The sequence below is a fragment of the Cherax quadricarinatus genome, chromosome 44 (assembly GCF_038502225.1).
Source record: "Cherax quadricarinatus isolate ZL_2023a chromosome 44, ASM3850222v1, whole genome shotgun sequence".
NCBI lineage: Eukaryota > Metazoa > Arthropoda > Malacostraca > Decapoda > Parastacidae > Cherax > Cherax quadricarinatus.
Genome location: NC_091335.1, coordinates 19,453,286 through 19,470,785, shown reverse-complemented (window position 1 = coordinate 19,470,785; position 17,500 = coordinate 19,453,286). Strand labels below are relative to the sequence as shown.

Below are 17,500 nucleotides of genomic sequence, written 5' to 3'. Positions count from 1 at the left end.
ACAGCAAGGGTGTAAGGAAACTTGCTCATATGTTGCTCCACACCAGGGAATCGAACCCAGGACCCTGTGATTGTGACTTTAATAATGTCACCAGTGAGCTACGTGGCACCCCCTTCCCCAGGGGGGTGGGTTACACAAACATTAAGTTGGGAACCGAGGTGCAGTCAGTGTGCCGTTGGCTGGCGTGTTGCACGGTTGCACACTCTCCCTGCTGCTGTGTCTTCACAATTATTCTCCTTCTCCATCCATTGCTACGTTCTCTGCCCGTCATGCTAGTCGACTCCTGCCTAAATTTCATCTTACCCTCGGCCACATATGACTTTACTCGAGCTGTGTGTTACGTTACATTAGTTCTTGTTTAAGGAGTCCAGAGTCTTGGTAATTCTTACCGAGATTAAAGGTTGATCCTCAAGATTAGCGGAAGATAATAAAGGCGAGTCCAATCAGTTGGCACCAAGTTCAACCTCCGGTACGTACATGTCACGTTATTGTATAGGAAACATTTTTGTCGTTATGTTTATTTTTCTAAATAAACATTTATATAAGTGCAGTGTTATACTATAATACCATAGTTTATTAAATGCTGATATTAGTACATTCTACGTTGTTGCAGTGTTTACAGTTACCGGCGCCACTAGAGAACCTGTAAGTGGCAACTCAGCCACTAGCTCACTCTCCCTTTATCTTAATGTTACACATACATCCTTCCGTTGCATTGTATATTGTAATCTGCATCCTTTGAAGCTTGATACATGTATGTCAAAAGTTTGAGCTAGTTGGGATAATGTCTCTGATTATTATTACAATCAAGGGGGAAGCGCTAAACCCGGAGGATTATACAGCGCCTGGGGGGGGGATGTGGAAGGCATTCAGGCTTAATTTGGGGAACTGGAGCACAGATCCAATTCCCTAAATCAAGAGCCCCTCACCAACATCAAGGAACCTTCCTTGAGGGGATAATGTCTCTGAGAAAACCGTGGCTTCATCGGTAGGACAAAATCATAGAAATCGGGTTGACGAGTGAGGGAGACCTGCAGAAGCCAGACTGCTGGGAATACGTACTCTATCATTCACTCATTGATCTAACTTATTCTAAAGCCACTGCTCAAGGGAAGTTCATTTGATGGCGCTGAGGGGCTCTTGATGCAAGGAATTAGACCTGTTCTTCCCTTCCTAGGATTGAACCCAATTGCTTCCCGTTAGCCCAGGCGTTGTATAACCCCTACTGATTTAGCACTTCAGAGTATAATAATATAAAGCCATATATTTGTTGCTACGAAAGTATTTGATCAGATCAAATTATCATTTGTAATGATGACTGTAACCATAATAAATAACAATATCTTTAAATTTTTCTGCCAAACCAGAACCACCCTGTCTTTTTCAGTCTATCTTGAGATTCACAAGTTATATATTCTGGTATGTTGAAACTCTTATTTATAAAAAAAGTCAAAATAACAACCTGTTTCTCCAGACAAGTAACGTATATACTTTTACTTATAAGATCTTTAACTTACCGTTAGTTCTTACGTAACATTTTTATTATAATTTCTGATGAAATTAAGACACATGTACAACATCTGGGTATTTTTATTGTAGACGTTTCACCATCCAGTGGCTTTATCAATACAAATTCTAGGACATAACTTGAAGACAGTAAGACAAGTTATGTCCTAGAATTTGTATTGATAAAGCCACTGGATGGCGAAACGTCTACAATAAAGATACCCAGATGTTGCACATGTGTCTTAATTTCATCTTGCCGGTATTATATACCATTCTTGCCCATTATAATTTCTCTTTAAACGTTATTTAGGTTAGGTTTGGTTTGTTAGATTATATTTTCTTTAATTCATGATAAGCATTTTGGGATGTAAGCCCAGGAACAGCACTTAAGTTATAATTATGTATGTATGTTCTTTATTTGTGGATAAACAGCAAGTATATTATACTTTTATTTATCAGTTCGCAAATATATGTTGAGATTATTACCTACAATAAGTAAATAAATAATCTGAGGACGGTCTTTTTTTTCCTACAACTGATTTTTTTAACTTATCTCTTGCTTCGCAAGTTGATAAACTTACTTATATTGGGCTCGCAACGTAGATTACTTATATAGGGTTGTCAACGTAGATTACTTATATAGGGTTGTCAACGTAGATTACTTATATAGGGTTGTCAACGTAGATTACTGATATAGTGTTGTCAACGTAGATTACTTATATAGGGTTGTCATCGTAGATTACTTACATAGTGTTGTCATCGTAGATTACTTATATAGGGTTGTCAACGTAGATTACTTATATAGGGTTGTCAACGTAGATTACTGATATAGTGTTGTCAACGTAGATTACTTATATAGGGTTGTCATCGTAGATTACTTACATAGGGTTGTCATCGTAGATTACTTACATAGTGTTGTCATCGTAGATTACTTATATAGGGTTGTCAACGTAGATTACTTATATAGTGTTGTCAACGTAGATTACTGATATAGTGTTGTCAACGTAGATTACTTATATAGTGTTGTCATCGTAGATTACTTATATGGGGTTGTCAACGTAGATTACTTATATAGTGTTGTCAACGTAGATTACTGATATAGTGTTGTCATCGTAGATTACTTATATAGGGTTGTCAACGTAGATTACTTATATAGTGTTGTCAACGTAGATTACTTATATAGTGTCATCGTAGATTACTTATATAGTGTTGTCAACGTAGATTACTTATATAGGGTTGTCAACGTAGATTACTTATATAGTGTTGTCAACGTAGATTACTTATATAGGGTTGTCATCGTAGATTACTTATATAGTGTTGTCAACGTAGATTACTTATATAGGGTTGTCAACGTAGATTACTTAAATAGGGTTGTCAACGTAGATTACTTAAATAGGGTTGTCAACGTAGATTGCTTATATAGAGTTGTCAACGTAGATTACTTATATAGGGTTGTCAACGTAGATTACTTAAATAGGGTTGTCAACGTAGATTGCTTATATAGAGTTGTCAACGTAGATTACTTATATAGGGTTGTCAACGTAGATTACTGATATAGTGTTGTCAACGTAGATTACTTATATAGTGTTGTCAACGTAGATTACTTATATAGGGTTGTCAATGTAGATTACTGATATAGTGTTGTCAACGTAGATTACTTATATAGGGTTGTCAACGTAGATTACTTATATAGGGTTGTCAACGTAGATTACTTATATAGGGTTGTCAACGTAGATTACTTATATAGGGTTGTCAACGTAGATTACTTATGTAGGGCTGTCAACGTAGATTACTTATATAGGGTTGTCAACGTAGATTACTTATATAGTGTTGTCAACGTAGATTACTTATATAGTGTTGTCAACGTAGATTACTTATATAGTGTTGTCAACGTAGATTACTTATATAGGGTTGTCAACGTAGATTACTTATATAGTGTTGTCAACGTAGATTACTTATATAGTGTTGTCAACGTAGATTACTTATATAGTGTTGTCAGCGTAGATTACTTATATAGGGTTGTCAACGTAGATTACTGATATAGTGTTGCCAACGTAGATTACTTATATAGGGTTGTCAACATAGATTACTTATATAGGGTTGTCAACGTAGATTACTTATATTGGGTTGTCAACGTAGATTACTGATATAGTGTTGTCAACGTAGACTATATAGTGTTGTCAACGTAGACTATATAGTGTTGTCAACGTAGACTACTAATGTAGGGTTGTCAGCGTAGATTACTGATAAAAAAAATCCATGTATAAGTTAAATACGTGTTTATCGTGTTAATCGTTGCTTTATACGTAACTTACATTAATTTCTCTGCATACTTTATTTAGGATTAATTTGGTTGGTTATGGTATCGTTAATTCTTGATTAACATTTAGAGGAGTTGGTGTTGCCAGTGTAACATGAGGCAAAAAGTTGAAATATCACTTATGATATTACGCGCATGTACAGTATGTTACTTATATCTGAAAAAAAAAATGTTTTGATTTATCATTCGTTTATATTCGTGTTGAAAATTCTACATGGGTAAGTTAACTAACCTACGACTCCGAGGAGAAGTTGGAAGTTTTCCTAATTGTCGCCATTGTGAATTCTGTCTTTGTTAGACCTCACCTCATGTCTTCCTCATTCTAGGTCTTTTTTAAGAGTGTAATTTGTGTTTTACGTGAGTTAATTGTGTAACCATCCTCCGCATATTTTCCTGTTCATTTGTGTCAATTTTCTAATACTGAGACAACGCGTCGCATTATATAAATTTTCAATGATATATAGAGTTTTAGTAAAATCTTGGAATTGCTGTTTAATTGCACGTCTTGAAGCGAAGCTAAACAAACCTATTAACGTTATTTCGATCACTTAGGCACTGCTGCCTTGGCTGCAGAATCCTGCTAACCAAGTGAAGTATTTTCCACATCCAGTTTAAATAAGTTCTGTTTTTAGTGTGTAGGTGCCACGATTATGTTTGTTTCCCTAGGATTGAGACCTTATATTTGTCAACATTAAACAAGATCTGCTGCTTCCAGACCACGACGTTAGCTCATCCTGATCATCTTTAACCTCCCTGGGTATCGTCCTCACACCTTGTCCACTTATTTTTTGTATTGTCAGCGAACATATGCCGCTGATTAGTTTCTCATCTAGGTCGCTTATCTGAATTTGAATAAAGATCCCAACAATGACCCTATGTGATACCTCTTGCAAGTTGTCCCCGGTGTGATTTCTCTCTATTTATGTAAACTGCAGTTGGGTCTGAAATATTGACAATGGCACCGAAACACACACAAAGCTTCAGTTAATCTTTCGCTTTCGATAAGAAACCGTTGTGTGACCCTACGAGTTTGGCGTCTAGTTTTTAATATAATCATCAACAAGAATCCCTGGCTGTGAAAACTTTCTCTAAGACTTGGCCGCATCCCTCACTCATAATATACAGTATTATCGTCCCTAATGTAGTTATCCTGTTTTTGTTTAATTTAAAGAAAATTATTTTGTATTTGAGTATTTATGTAGCTTAGTATCAACATAAACATAATAATTTTTGTTTTAAAGTGTTCTATAGTATTTCGTAAGCTCAATCAAGTAATGCTTTGCTCCACTGCTTATTGCTTCATGCTTGGTGATGACTCGTGCAAGGTTGTAATAAAGTTGGTAGAATATTGCACCTCACTCAGAGCCTTTATATACCCTCTGTGTCCATGTATTGTTTGTAATGGCTTGATAAAGCTCCTGGAGAGCGAAACGTTGCCACAATAAATGTCACATTAGTTGCACTTGTGTCCTTTTACTTTACATCGTGCAAGGTTGCATCGTGCATGGTGTTCACTCATAGAGTTACGGAAACACTGTATTTACCCACATCTGTTACCCGTCTTGGTAACCCCAAGTCAATCTTAGCACTTTCATCGTTTCTCATCTCCCCCAGCAGACAGACAAAACACTAACCACAGCTCCGTAACATCTTTTGCGGATGAGACCAAAGTAAGCATGAAAGTTGTCTCCTGTGGAAGACAAGGGAAGACTACAGATCTTTCGGTTGTTGGAGGAAAATAACGTGTGATCACTTCTAACTGCTTTCAAACTGAGAGAATAAATTTAATCGAGCCAAGAATTAAACACGCGGATATACATTTTTTTACAGACCGGAAAGAACAAATTGAAAAACTAAGAATAATAATGTGACGAACTTTTAGAAAATGCGCTAAAAATTTAGTCAAGGCCAAGAAAACGGCTTTTTGGATTATGAGACGTTTCAAAAAAAAAAAAAAGCAAGAGGAAATAGTACTCTATAGGCTAGAGCACTGATATCATTGCTCTATAGCAAGAAAATAGTACCCTTAAGTTAAATATTGTTCCATGTTCACTGCTTCTTTCAAGGTAAGTGAGATATCCAAATTCGAAAACATAATGATCATTTACTGCAAACATGGAACCCTTCAAACCATATGGAAATGCACTGCAGAACGGGATAAATCGATAATTGATAATTTACTGTAAGAAATTCTAGTGCGCCGGGCCCATAATCTACACTCAGCTGTAACAACCTGTTGTGGTGAGAGATGCGGGAGGAAGTGTAGAATAAACCCAGGGAAAAGAAGGTATTATAGGCATAATTAGAGAACCTTGTGTCAACATCCGTGGTGCGAGACTTCTCAGTATAGGAGTCATTGCCGAAACAAAGGTAGACGTATTCAAGAAGAAAGTATACTAGTTTCTGCAGAAAACATTGGATTTTGCAAGTTGTGATGACAGTAGGCATGCAGGCCTGGGGCAGCAATAGCCTACATGATCTGAGGAACCAGTCACAGGTATATTACTCCTTTGTTAGTATTTTTTTTCAATGTTTCTCATGATTTAATAAGCACTAGCAGTAAACTTTAAAGTTTGTATTAGGTTTGAATCATCTTGTCACAAGGTAACTGGTTTGTGTTATACATCATTTACTTTTATCACTGTAGTGGCTACTCAACAATTGGGGCTGTAATATACTATCTTCATAAGTGCCACTGCCCAATAAACTCTCCCCTCGGGCCGAAATTTGAAGACAAAAACCGTGGTGTATCTTGTCCCCCTGAGCCAGCTACAGACTAATGTCTCTTACTCTCACATTCACTAGACTCGTAGCTTCCGCCTTAGTTCCCTCAGCTACCATCACTTTCAACTGCGGCTTTTTTTTTTTACTGTGCTTTTTGCCTAATTAACCTTTACGCGCCTCTAATGAATTTTTAAAAGCACCAGGTACAATTGTGCGTTGTTTCCGCTATCACTTCCCATCTAGCTGGACATTCAAGATAGTAACAACTGGTAACATTTTTATATACTGAATAATGTGATTTTCACCGGCAAACCCACTTCTTACGTTGTTTAATGATATGACAGTTGCACTGTCTTAGAAGAACATACGTTATTTCATATTATGGTCAAAACGATTCTAGTCTAACATATGCGCCTCTTCCCCGACGCTGGGTTATCTTAACATGGTGGCCCGATTTGAGCAGCTTTGTCTGAGTGAGACCCCTTTACTTTATTTTTCTTACGTAGCGTGGAGTTTTCTTCATTCACTAAATTTTGCTCCAGAGGATTATGGAAGAGATGATTGTCTATTACTCTCCTTGTTCTCCCATCAACTGGGGTGCTGAGATGGTCAGCAACACAATGGAGATTGGACTGTCACATGGACCTACTAGTGGACCACCTGGTTGCACATCGGGTGATACATACCGTTGCTCTGGCGATGGCGGTATTAGTGGAGGTCGCCTGCTCATCCAAGTGTGGTGACTGAAGGTGCACAACAAGTGGTGACTGAAGTTGTACAACTCTGCGTTCTTGCCGGTTCACCCTCGTCCATTACTAGTGAAATGCTGCTAGCCAGCCAGTCGATTGTTGTTGCTGGTCCTGGCCCTTGTTCTGCTCCCATTTTGGAAGGTGATTCTATAGACATCCTAGGGGTGGGGTGTGTCTATTTATATACTTTTGATGAGAATGCTGATACCTGTATCTGAGTAGTGTCCGGCAGGTTGTTTCCTCCTGGCATGACAAACGTGGTTGTGGATTTATAATCTTTGCTGACAAACCGATTGTTAATGTGTGTATGTTAATTCATTCAGTGACTCATTGGTTAGAGGTCAGCGCCTTACGTATACGCCTTGCTTTGGAGAACACTTCTACCTATCGCTTACAGGCTATTGAGCGCGGGTTCAATCAAGGAGGGCAGCATGCCGACATATCTTACAATCCTGCCCTGGCTGGGCTACAAGCTGAAAAGTCTAAAGAGGCAGCTAGAGGCACAATGTAAATAAATCTTGACCTTGTTACCAAACATTCGCCAGATCACAAAAGACAATTTAGTGATTAATATTTCTGGACCTAGACAGGCCTTTGCCCTCTTGTCGTGGTGAACCGGTGAAGAACATGCTTTCCAACGGTTATTTGAATCAGTGTCATAGCATCATTTTCCACTGATTCCTCAAGCATGTGACTGAGGAGGGCATTCGACTTCTGAATCTAGGGATGGTTACGGTTCGGAGGATTAAGTGGAAAGTGGTCGTGTACTGTTGAACTCTTAATTCACTGGTTCTCGCGTTCGACCAACCGATCTGCCCCTCTACATAGAACTTGGGTGGAGAGATCTGGATGCAGAGTCATAGGTTCCCTTCTCAGTACAATATTTCATGTACCAGAAGTTTGGCCATCAGAGGACCAAGTATAAGGTAACCCAAAACATTTGTGTTGTATGTCGCAACTACTTCGATTCTGCCTAGTATTGTAGACTTCTGGAGTGTTGTGGTAAATGTGTCTCTTGAAATGAATGGGCAGATTTCGAGACAAAGATTGCTGTAACGAGCTTGTTCTGTGGCAGACTTCTGCCATATAGTGACTTCGTAGACCACATAAATTTATATGTCCTTGGGAAGTCGCGGGTCCAATGAACCCCACAAACGAAAAACAAGTTATACAGGATTCAGCAAAACGTGGGTGTTTAATTTTCCTTCTTCAAGAATCTTCACGTTGAGATCACTGTTAACTGAGGATCAGGCACAAACATCTCACCCACACCCACCTGTTTGTAGATGCTTCCCTCCCACCCCTACCCCTTTATGAAGGTTAATTGAAACGCGCAGATGACTATGGAACACATTTTATTTTTTTTTTTTTTTGTCTCAGGGTTTAGGTCTAAGGCTTCGTCCTAGTTTTTAAATGATGCTGGTTATTTTAACTTGGTGTGATAGTGTTTTTCTGGTTATTTTAACTTGGTGTGATAGTGCTTTTCTGGTTATTTTAACTTGGCGTGATAGTGTTTTTCTGGTTATTTTAACTTGGTGTGATAGTGTTTTTCTGGTTATTTTAACTTGGTGTGATAGTGTTTTTCTGGTTATTTTAACTTGGTGTGATAGTGCTTTTCTGGTTATTTTAACTTGGCGTGATAGTGTTTTTCTGGTTATTTTAACTTGGTGTGATAGTGTTTTTCTGGTTATTTTAACTTGGTGTGATAGTGTTTTTCTGGTTATTTTAACTTGGTGTGATAGTGTTTTTCTGGTTATTTTAACTTGGTGTGATAGTGTTTTTCTGTTGTGTATTTTATTCACGTTAGTAGTTTTTATTGTTTGCTACTTTTACCTTTGTTGTTCTGATGCGTTGTATTATTTTTATTGCAACCACCGCTAAATTATCCATCTAATCAAAGCGCTCTTCAACTCTCTAAATTACCAGTCTCGATATTTGCACCTGTCAGTACATAGTTACCATACACTTTGCGGATACGTGTGTCGCTCACATGAAACATATGCCAATGCCGACCTGGTACAAGTGGTGGCGTACCTCAGTGCTACTGTATCTTGTGTAGGTAGTGTTCAAGGTGCAGGTGTTTGTGCTCATGGTACAGATATTGGTGCTCATGGTACAGATATTGGTGCTCATGGTACAGGTATTGTGCTCATAGTACAGGTGTTTGTGTTCACTTTATGATTTTAATATGATTTAAGAGACAAAGCGTCAGTGTTCCTGAAGAGTTTAAGTGTAGTGTGTGATCATTGATGGGTGTCAGAATGTTGTCGATGAGGTGAGCGAGTCTTACACCCATGATCTCTCTTATATCTTGGCTTATCTCGAATGGATCTGGGCACCATTACCGCTCGATCTTGACATCCGCGATTCTTTTTTTCATATCATTACTTCTCGGGTGTACCTGTGGACCATTATCATTTTGAAGTTTATATATATAATTCTCACATCTTGCAGCGTGTCTCAAGTTCACGTGGGGACCATTGCTCTGCACAGCCATGGGCTTTCAGCGTGCACAGCCAAGTGTCACCCATCTCTGTACAAACATTGTGTCTTGTGGAAATAAATCTTTGATTTGGTCTAGACTAACAAGCGGCCAGCTTCTGCCAACACGTACCAACTTAAAAGATGGTCTGCAAAAATTGTGATAGATTCCTTCAAGAGACTCTTCCCCACATACGTGAGACCAGTACTTGAATACTCAGCACCAGTGTGAAACCCTCATCTAGCCAGATACCAAGTGAAGTCCACGAGAATCAAATCGTAGAAATCTCTTGTTGAGAGGATTGAGCTATGAGGAGAAACAGCACTGTATAACCCAAACGAGTTTAACTCCTGTGTTTTGATGTAATAATAATAATAATAATAATAATAATAATAATAATAATACGAAGAGAATATCTGGATGGACGCAGATGACATGCAAAATATTCCTTGGCATGACCAACGGATGCTCTTGCCAAGAGATTAAGAAGGGAATACGTATAGAACCTGTGGACCCAAGCGACCCCAAGACATTTGGAAACTTATTTTCACCATTAAGGGTAGTAAAAACGTAATGAACTAGAAAATTAGTTAATACGCCCATACCGCCTGAGCCCCACCACGTGTCTAACCATTTCCGGCAGACCCTCCCTGTATCCGTAGCCTCTGCTACCACCAACACTATTGTCCACCACCATTCTTCACCACCACAACCAACGCTACTTAAACCACCATGACCACCACCACCATCACTCCACTACCACCACCACCACCACCACTCTCCGCCACCACAAACACCATTATCTACCACCACGACTAACACTACTTAAACCACCACCATAACCATTACCAGTGTCCAAAAACACCACTTAAACCACCATAACTACCAACAACCGCGCCCTGCTGCTCACATGCGCTGGCCGACCATGGGTTAGTGACAAGTGAAGCACTGCCAAGGACAGATAGTTAACGTGGCAGGCATTTATAATCAACAGTATTCCGCCTTTGTTCGTGTCGTGGTGTTACAAAGCATTCTTACCTTATACATTACATCCCCTGTACGGCCAGGGTGACTGCCTGACGGGCTGGCTAGTGGGTTGGCTGCCTAGTTTCCTGGGTAGTTGGTTGGCTGCTGAGCTTCCTGGCTAGTTGGTTGGCTGCCTAGCTTCCTGGCTAGTTGGTTGGCTGCTTAGCTTCCTGGGTAGTTGGCTGCTTAGCTTCCTGACTAGTTGGTTGGTTACCTAGCTTCCTGGCTAGTTGGTTGACTGCCTAGCTTCCTGGCTAGTTGATTGGCTGCCTAGCTTCCTGGCTAGTTGGTTGGCTGCTTAGCTTCCTGGCTAGCTGGCTGGCTAGGCTCCTGGCTAGTTGGATGCTGTCTGGTTGCTTCGTGGGTAGACCAGCTGGCTTTTTGCGTGACTAGTTGGCTAGCTGGTTTGTTGCCTGACTGGTTGAATAGATAACCTGTTGCCTGACTGGTTGCCTGGCTTGCTGACTGGTTGCCTGACTGGTTGGCTGACTAGCTAGCTTGCTGCCTGACTACCAGATGGTTAGCTAGCTGGCTCGTTATACAGGGTTGGGGGCGACGATCCTATACACATGCATGTGTTACTTTTAAGTATCACTCATCCATGTGTTAGTATCACTGAGTTCCACTCATCCATGTGTTTACCTGGAGTTTACTTGGAGAGAGTTCCAGGGGCCAACGCCCCCGCGGCCCGGTCTGTGACCAGGCCTCCTGGTGGATCAGTAACTTTGAGAATAATTCGTCCATGAGTCAGTCTAACTCCGTGTTCCGCCCATCGACTGAGTTGCCACTCGGCATTAAGTACAAGTGGATAAATTTTATGATTACATTTTATAATGGTAAAAAGGTCATTTTAAGGAAAAAAAACCCAGGTTAGGTAAGTATGACACAGCGAGGTGTTGGATCAGCGCCACTGTTCATGTAGGTGAACACTGAAAATACATTCGCACTGAACGTTACAGAACAAATATTCGACGTATCACAGGTGATATTGACTTATCATTGAATGCCGCAACATTTACGTACCAACTAGCTTTATTGGGACAACGTTTCGCTCTGTGTAGAGCTTTATCAAGTCATGACTTGATAAAGCTTTTCGCAGACCAAAACGTTGTCTCATTAAAAGTTTGTATAGTGTGTATTTATGCCCATACGTATCGCCATTCCTCCTCGGCGTCCAGCTTTATCCAGGATCAAAACTTCAAGGATAGCACCATAACCCATACGGCTTTAGTGCTTATTTAGTAGTAATCTCTTCGAGAGGGGGATTCTTGGATGGAGAATCCATCACGAACATCAAGGTACCTCTTATGACGAACATAGCGACAGAGCATCGATTTATCTATATGCACTCACATACATGTGGTTGCTGGGGTCGAGTGGTAGCTCCTGGCCCCGCCTCCTACTTCGTGGGCTCTATTGTATTTGCTCTTAAAATCATGTTCGGAGTCTGTCTCCGCATCTTCATCGAGCTCACTCGATTTCCCCACTATCCTGAGACTGATAAAATACTTCATCACATCCATGTGGCTTATCTACCTTTAAATTCCAGCTGTGTCCCCGGGTACTTGTTTTCTCATCTCCAACGGTCTGTCCCTGTGTACTTTATCAGTTCTTCTCAATATTTTGTATGTTATCATGTCTTCGCTGGTTCTTTTGCCCTGTGCACTTTATCAGTTCCTCTCAATATTTCGTGTCTTCGCTGGTTCTTTTGCCCTGTGTTATTAGATTCAATTCCGTTAGCCTCTCGTAGCTCATACTCCAAAGCTTTGAAACTAGTCTCGTTGAATATCATTGCACGTTCTTCAGTTTCTTAACATGCTTTTTTTTCAGAGGCGATTTCTATGCCGTTTTTCCATACTCCAAGATGGCCCTGGCATATGTTGTATAAAGTGCCCGGAATGAATCTTTGTTGAGATTCAGGGAAAGGTTGCAAATGGATCTGGACAAGCTGCAGGATTGATCAGGTAAGTTGTTGCTTGAATTAAACCCCAGAAAATGCAAAGCTTTGAAGTTTAGGGAAGGAGCCAGAAGACCAGACACGGAGTATAAGCTCGGGGTACAGAGGCTGCAGACTCATTCAAAAATAAAGACCTGCAGTAGAGGTGAGCAAAGTGCCTAGGACTTCGCCCAAGGCTCACATCACTCGAATAACCTCTTCAGCGAATGCTCGTCTAGCTTTACTAGACGTTATTGGCTTCTTATTGTTATGACCAATGATACTGGTCCTATGGCTTGTTGCTGTGACCAATGATATCACTGACTAGGCTTGTTGTTGTGACCGATGGTATCGTTGATTAGGGTTGTTGCCATGGGGAATGGTATTTCTGACAAAACTTGCTGATATGACCAGTGATATCATTGACTAGGCTTGTTGCTATGGTCGACCCCCAGGTGTTTTTAGTACTAAACATAGGTTACCGCTGGCAGTTGAACTGGCACTTGCGTCTCACGTTGGTAAAGACAGGCAGACATTACGCAACACTGTTGCGTCAAACAACCAGGTGTGTACCTCGCCCATGTGTACGCTGATGCAACAGACACTTTTAACACTGGTGAGTTTTTTCTGGCCAAGACTTGAAACAGATCATCTGTGAGAGAAAACAGGTAAAAACTGGCTCTGTTATGTGTCATATTATTACCCTACCTGTCTCAGTTTTTCCTTTCAACCATTCAACATTTTTGCTTGTCGGGGTCGAGTCTTGGTTCCTGGCCCAGTCTTTGAAGCTTCTACATACGCTGTTACTGGTTCCTGATCCAGTCTTTGAAGCTTCTTCATACGCTATTACTGGTTCCTGGTCCAGTCTTTGAAGCTTCTACATACGCTGTTACTGGTTCCTGGTCCAGTCTTTGAACCTTCTTTATACGATATTACTGGTTCCTGGTTCAGTCTCTGAAGCTTTTTCGTATACTATTACTGGTTTCTGTCATCTTTAAGCTGCGTGAGGAATTTGCCTCTTTCCTTTCCACAAGTAGTTCATTCCATTTCCCTACTACCACGCCACAGACCGAGAAAGTGCTACTTAACATCCCTGTGACTCATATTTTTTAACTTTCATTTATGCCTCTTTGTTCGTGGCTCTCTTATTTCAAACACTCCTTATCTCCCCTGTAAATTCCTCTGAGTATCCTGTATATCGTAACTATGTCGTTCCTAGCCCACTTCTCTTCTAGAATTGTCATTTTCAGTTCTTTTTGCATCTTCATAAGCTTATAAATGTATCTGATCGAGTGAGGGTTTCACGCTGATGCTGAATATTTTAAGGTGTTTTAGTGTTTGTGTGTGTGTGAGAGAGAGAGAGAGAAGCCGCCCTGTGTATGCGTGTTTAACACATGTGTTGGCGTATAGAGCTAGGTATTCATGACCGATGATGGGTTCACTAGTAGGAAACTGAAAGTGATGTCAGTCAGTTTATGGAAGCTGGCCTCAACCTCCTTGTGCGCTGGCTTTCAAGTTTCCAGCAGAACCTGTTTGCTGACCCACACAAGCTGATTATAGTGTTTCTTGTGAAAGTAAGAAAAAGAAATATAGGTGTGTAAATTTTGTAAAAGTTGTGCCCGCCAGGTGTCGCAGGACAACTCTTCGAAGAGAAAATACAATATTTGCTATTTCAGCTTAAGGTTAGTCGCCTCTGCCTAAAGTGTCCTAAATTTAAGTATAGTTAACTTTCAATATGCATTTGACATAAACGGGAGGGCGGGGGCTTCGCTTAATTCACTGGAAACATACGCACAGCTGGGTAATTCTCCCCTACCACCAAGTGTGTCGTCATCTGGTGAGTCTCTGTCACGGTAACTTCCATATTATGTAACGTCGGTACATCTCTGCAAGTGGGGGTGATATCTAGAGCCAACCCGCTACTTAGTGTAGCTAGTACCGTAACATCATCATGAAGTGTAGTAAACTCATCACTAGTGACTAAACCAGTCTGCAGTTGCAAGTCCAAAGCTGTATCGGCGCAGCCAAAGAGTATACAAGTTTATTTTGTGCACTGGCCTAGTTGGTATACCCCTGGACTTGCAATTGAAAGGGCGGCGGTTAGGTCCCCCAGTACCAATATGATGAGTACTCTCATTCTTATATTTCGCTCACCAGGAGTTTGAAGAAGCTCCCGACGAGCAAAATGTAGTCTAAATAAAATGTCCAGACGCAGAGGTGCATTAAGTATAGTATCGCTCGTGAGGCCAGAACATACAGAAGAATAACAGCTGGAGACGATGCCTGAGGCTCTCTGGTGTACCCGGCGTTAGGAAGAAGCATGACTTCTTGTCAACCAGGCTCCCTAAAGTATATATACATAAAAATCATAAGTTTATATATATACATACATATATATATATATATATATATATATATATATATATATATATATATATATATATATATATATATATATATATATATATATATATATATATATATTTTTTATTATTATTATCACACTGGCCGATTCCCACCAAGGCAGGATGGCCCGAAAAAGAAAAACTTTCACCATCATTCACTCCATCACTGTCTTGCCAGAAGGGTGCTTTACACTACAGTTTTTAAACTGCAATATAACACCCATCCTTCAGAGTGCAGGCACTGCACTTCCCATCTCCAGGACTCAAGTCCGGCCTGCCGGTTTCCCTGAACCCCTTCATAAATGTTACTTTGCTCACACTCCAACAGCACGTCAAGTATTAAAAACCATTCGTCTCCATTCACTCCTATCAAACACGCTCACGCACGCCTGCTGGAAGTCCAAGCCCCTCGCACACAAAACCTCCTTTACCCCCTCCCTCCAACCTTTCCTAGGCCGACCCCTACCCCGCCTTCCTTCCACTACAGACTGATACACTCTTGAAGTCATTCTGTTTCGCTCCATTCTCTCTACATGTCCGAACCACCTCAACAACCCTTCCTCAGCCCTCTGGACAACAGTTTTGGTAATCCCGCACCTCCTCCTAACTTCCAAACTACGAATTCTCTGCATTATATTCACACCACACATTGCCCTCAGACATGACATCTCCACTGCCTCCAGCCTTCTCCTCGCTGCAACATTCATCACCCATGCTTCACACCCATATAAGAGTGTTGGTAAAACTATACTCTCATACATTCCCCTCTTTGCCTCCAAGGACAAAGTTCTTTGTCTCCACAGACTCCTAAGTGCACCACTCACCCTTTTCCCCTCATCAATTCTATGATTCACCTCAACCTTCATAGATCCATCCGCTGACACGTCCACTCCCAAATATCTGAATACATTCACCTCCTCCATACACTCTCCCTCCAATCTGATATCCAATCTTTCATCACCTAATATTTTTGTTATCCTCATAACCTTACTCTTTCCTGTATTCACTTTTAATTTTCTTCTTTTGCACACCCTACCAAATTCATCCACCAATCTCTGGAACTTCTCTTCAGAATCTCCCAAGAGCACAGTGTCACCAGCAAAGAGCAACTGTGACAACTCCCACTTTATGTGTGATTCTTTATCTTTTAACTCCACGCCTCTTGTCAAGACCTTCGCATTTACTTCTCTTACAACCCCATCTATAAATATATTAAACAACCACGGTGACATCACACATCCTTGTCTAAGGCCTACTTTTACTGGGAAAAAATTTCCCTCTTTCCTATGTATTCTAACTTGAGCCTCACTATCCTCGTAAAAACTCTTCACTGCTTTCAGTAACCTACCTCCTACACCATACACCTGCAACATCTGCCACATTGCCCCCCTATCCACCCTGTCATACGCCTTTTCCAAATCCATAAATGCCACAAAGACCTCTTTAGCCTTATCTAAATACTGTTCACTTATATGTTTCACTGTAAACACCTGGTCCACACACCCCCCTTCCTTTCCTAAAGCCTCATTGTTCATCTGCTATCCTATTCTCAGTCTTACTTTTAATTCTTTCAATAATAACTCTACCATACACTTTACCAGGTATACTCAACAGACTTATCCCCCTATAATTTTTGCACTCTCTTTTGTCCCCTTTGCCTTTATACAAAGGAACTATGCATGCTCTCTGCCAATCCCTAGGTACCTTACCCTCTTCCATACATTTATTAAGTAATTGCACCAACCACTCCAAAACTATATCCCCACCTGCTTTTAACATTTCTATCTTTATCCCATCAATCCCGGCTGCCTTACCCCCTTTCATTTTACCTACTGCCTCACGAACTTCCCCCACACTCACAACTGGCACTTCCTCACTCCTACAAGACGTTATTCCTCCTTGCCCTATACACGAAATCACAGCTTCCCTATCTTCATCAACATTTAACAATTCCTCAAAATATTCCCTCCATCTTCCCAATACCTCTAACTCTCCATTTAATAACTCTCCTCTCCTATTTTTAACTGACAAATCCATTTGTTCTCTAGGCTTCCTTAACTTGTTAATCTCACTCCAAAACTTTTTCTTATTTTCAACAAAATTTGTTGATAACATCTCACCCACTCTCTCATTTGCTCTCTTTTTACATTGCTTCACCACTCTCTTAACCTCTCTCTTTTTCTCCATATACTCTTCCCTCCTTGCATCACTTCTACTTTGTAAAAACTTCTCATATGCTAACTTTTTCTCCCTTACTACTCTCTTTACATCATCATTCCACCAATCGCTCCTCTTCCCTCCCGCACCCACTTTCCTGTAACCACAAACTTCTGCTGAACACTCTAACACTAC

General features: G+C 40.5%; 1 protein-coding gene across 1 annotated transcript in view; it reads left to right on the top strand.

Annotated features, from left to right (window-relative positions):
• The first annotated feature begins 157 nt into the window (after positions 1-157).
• LOC128697418 (alpha-N-acetylgalactosaminidase) overlaps positions 158-17,500 on the top strand; it is a 214,800-nt gene continuing 197,457 nt past the window's right edge. Inside the window, exon 1 of the mRNA XM_053789045.2 lies at positions 158-469. The gene's annotated coding sequence lies outside the window, so the exon portion shown is untranslated. The remainder of the gene's footprint in view (positions 470-17,500) is intronic.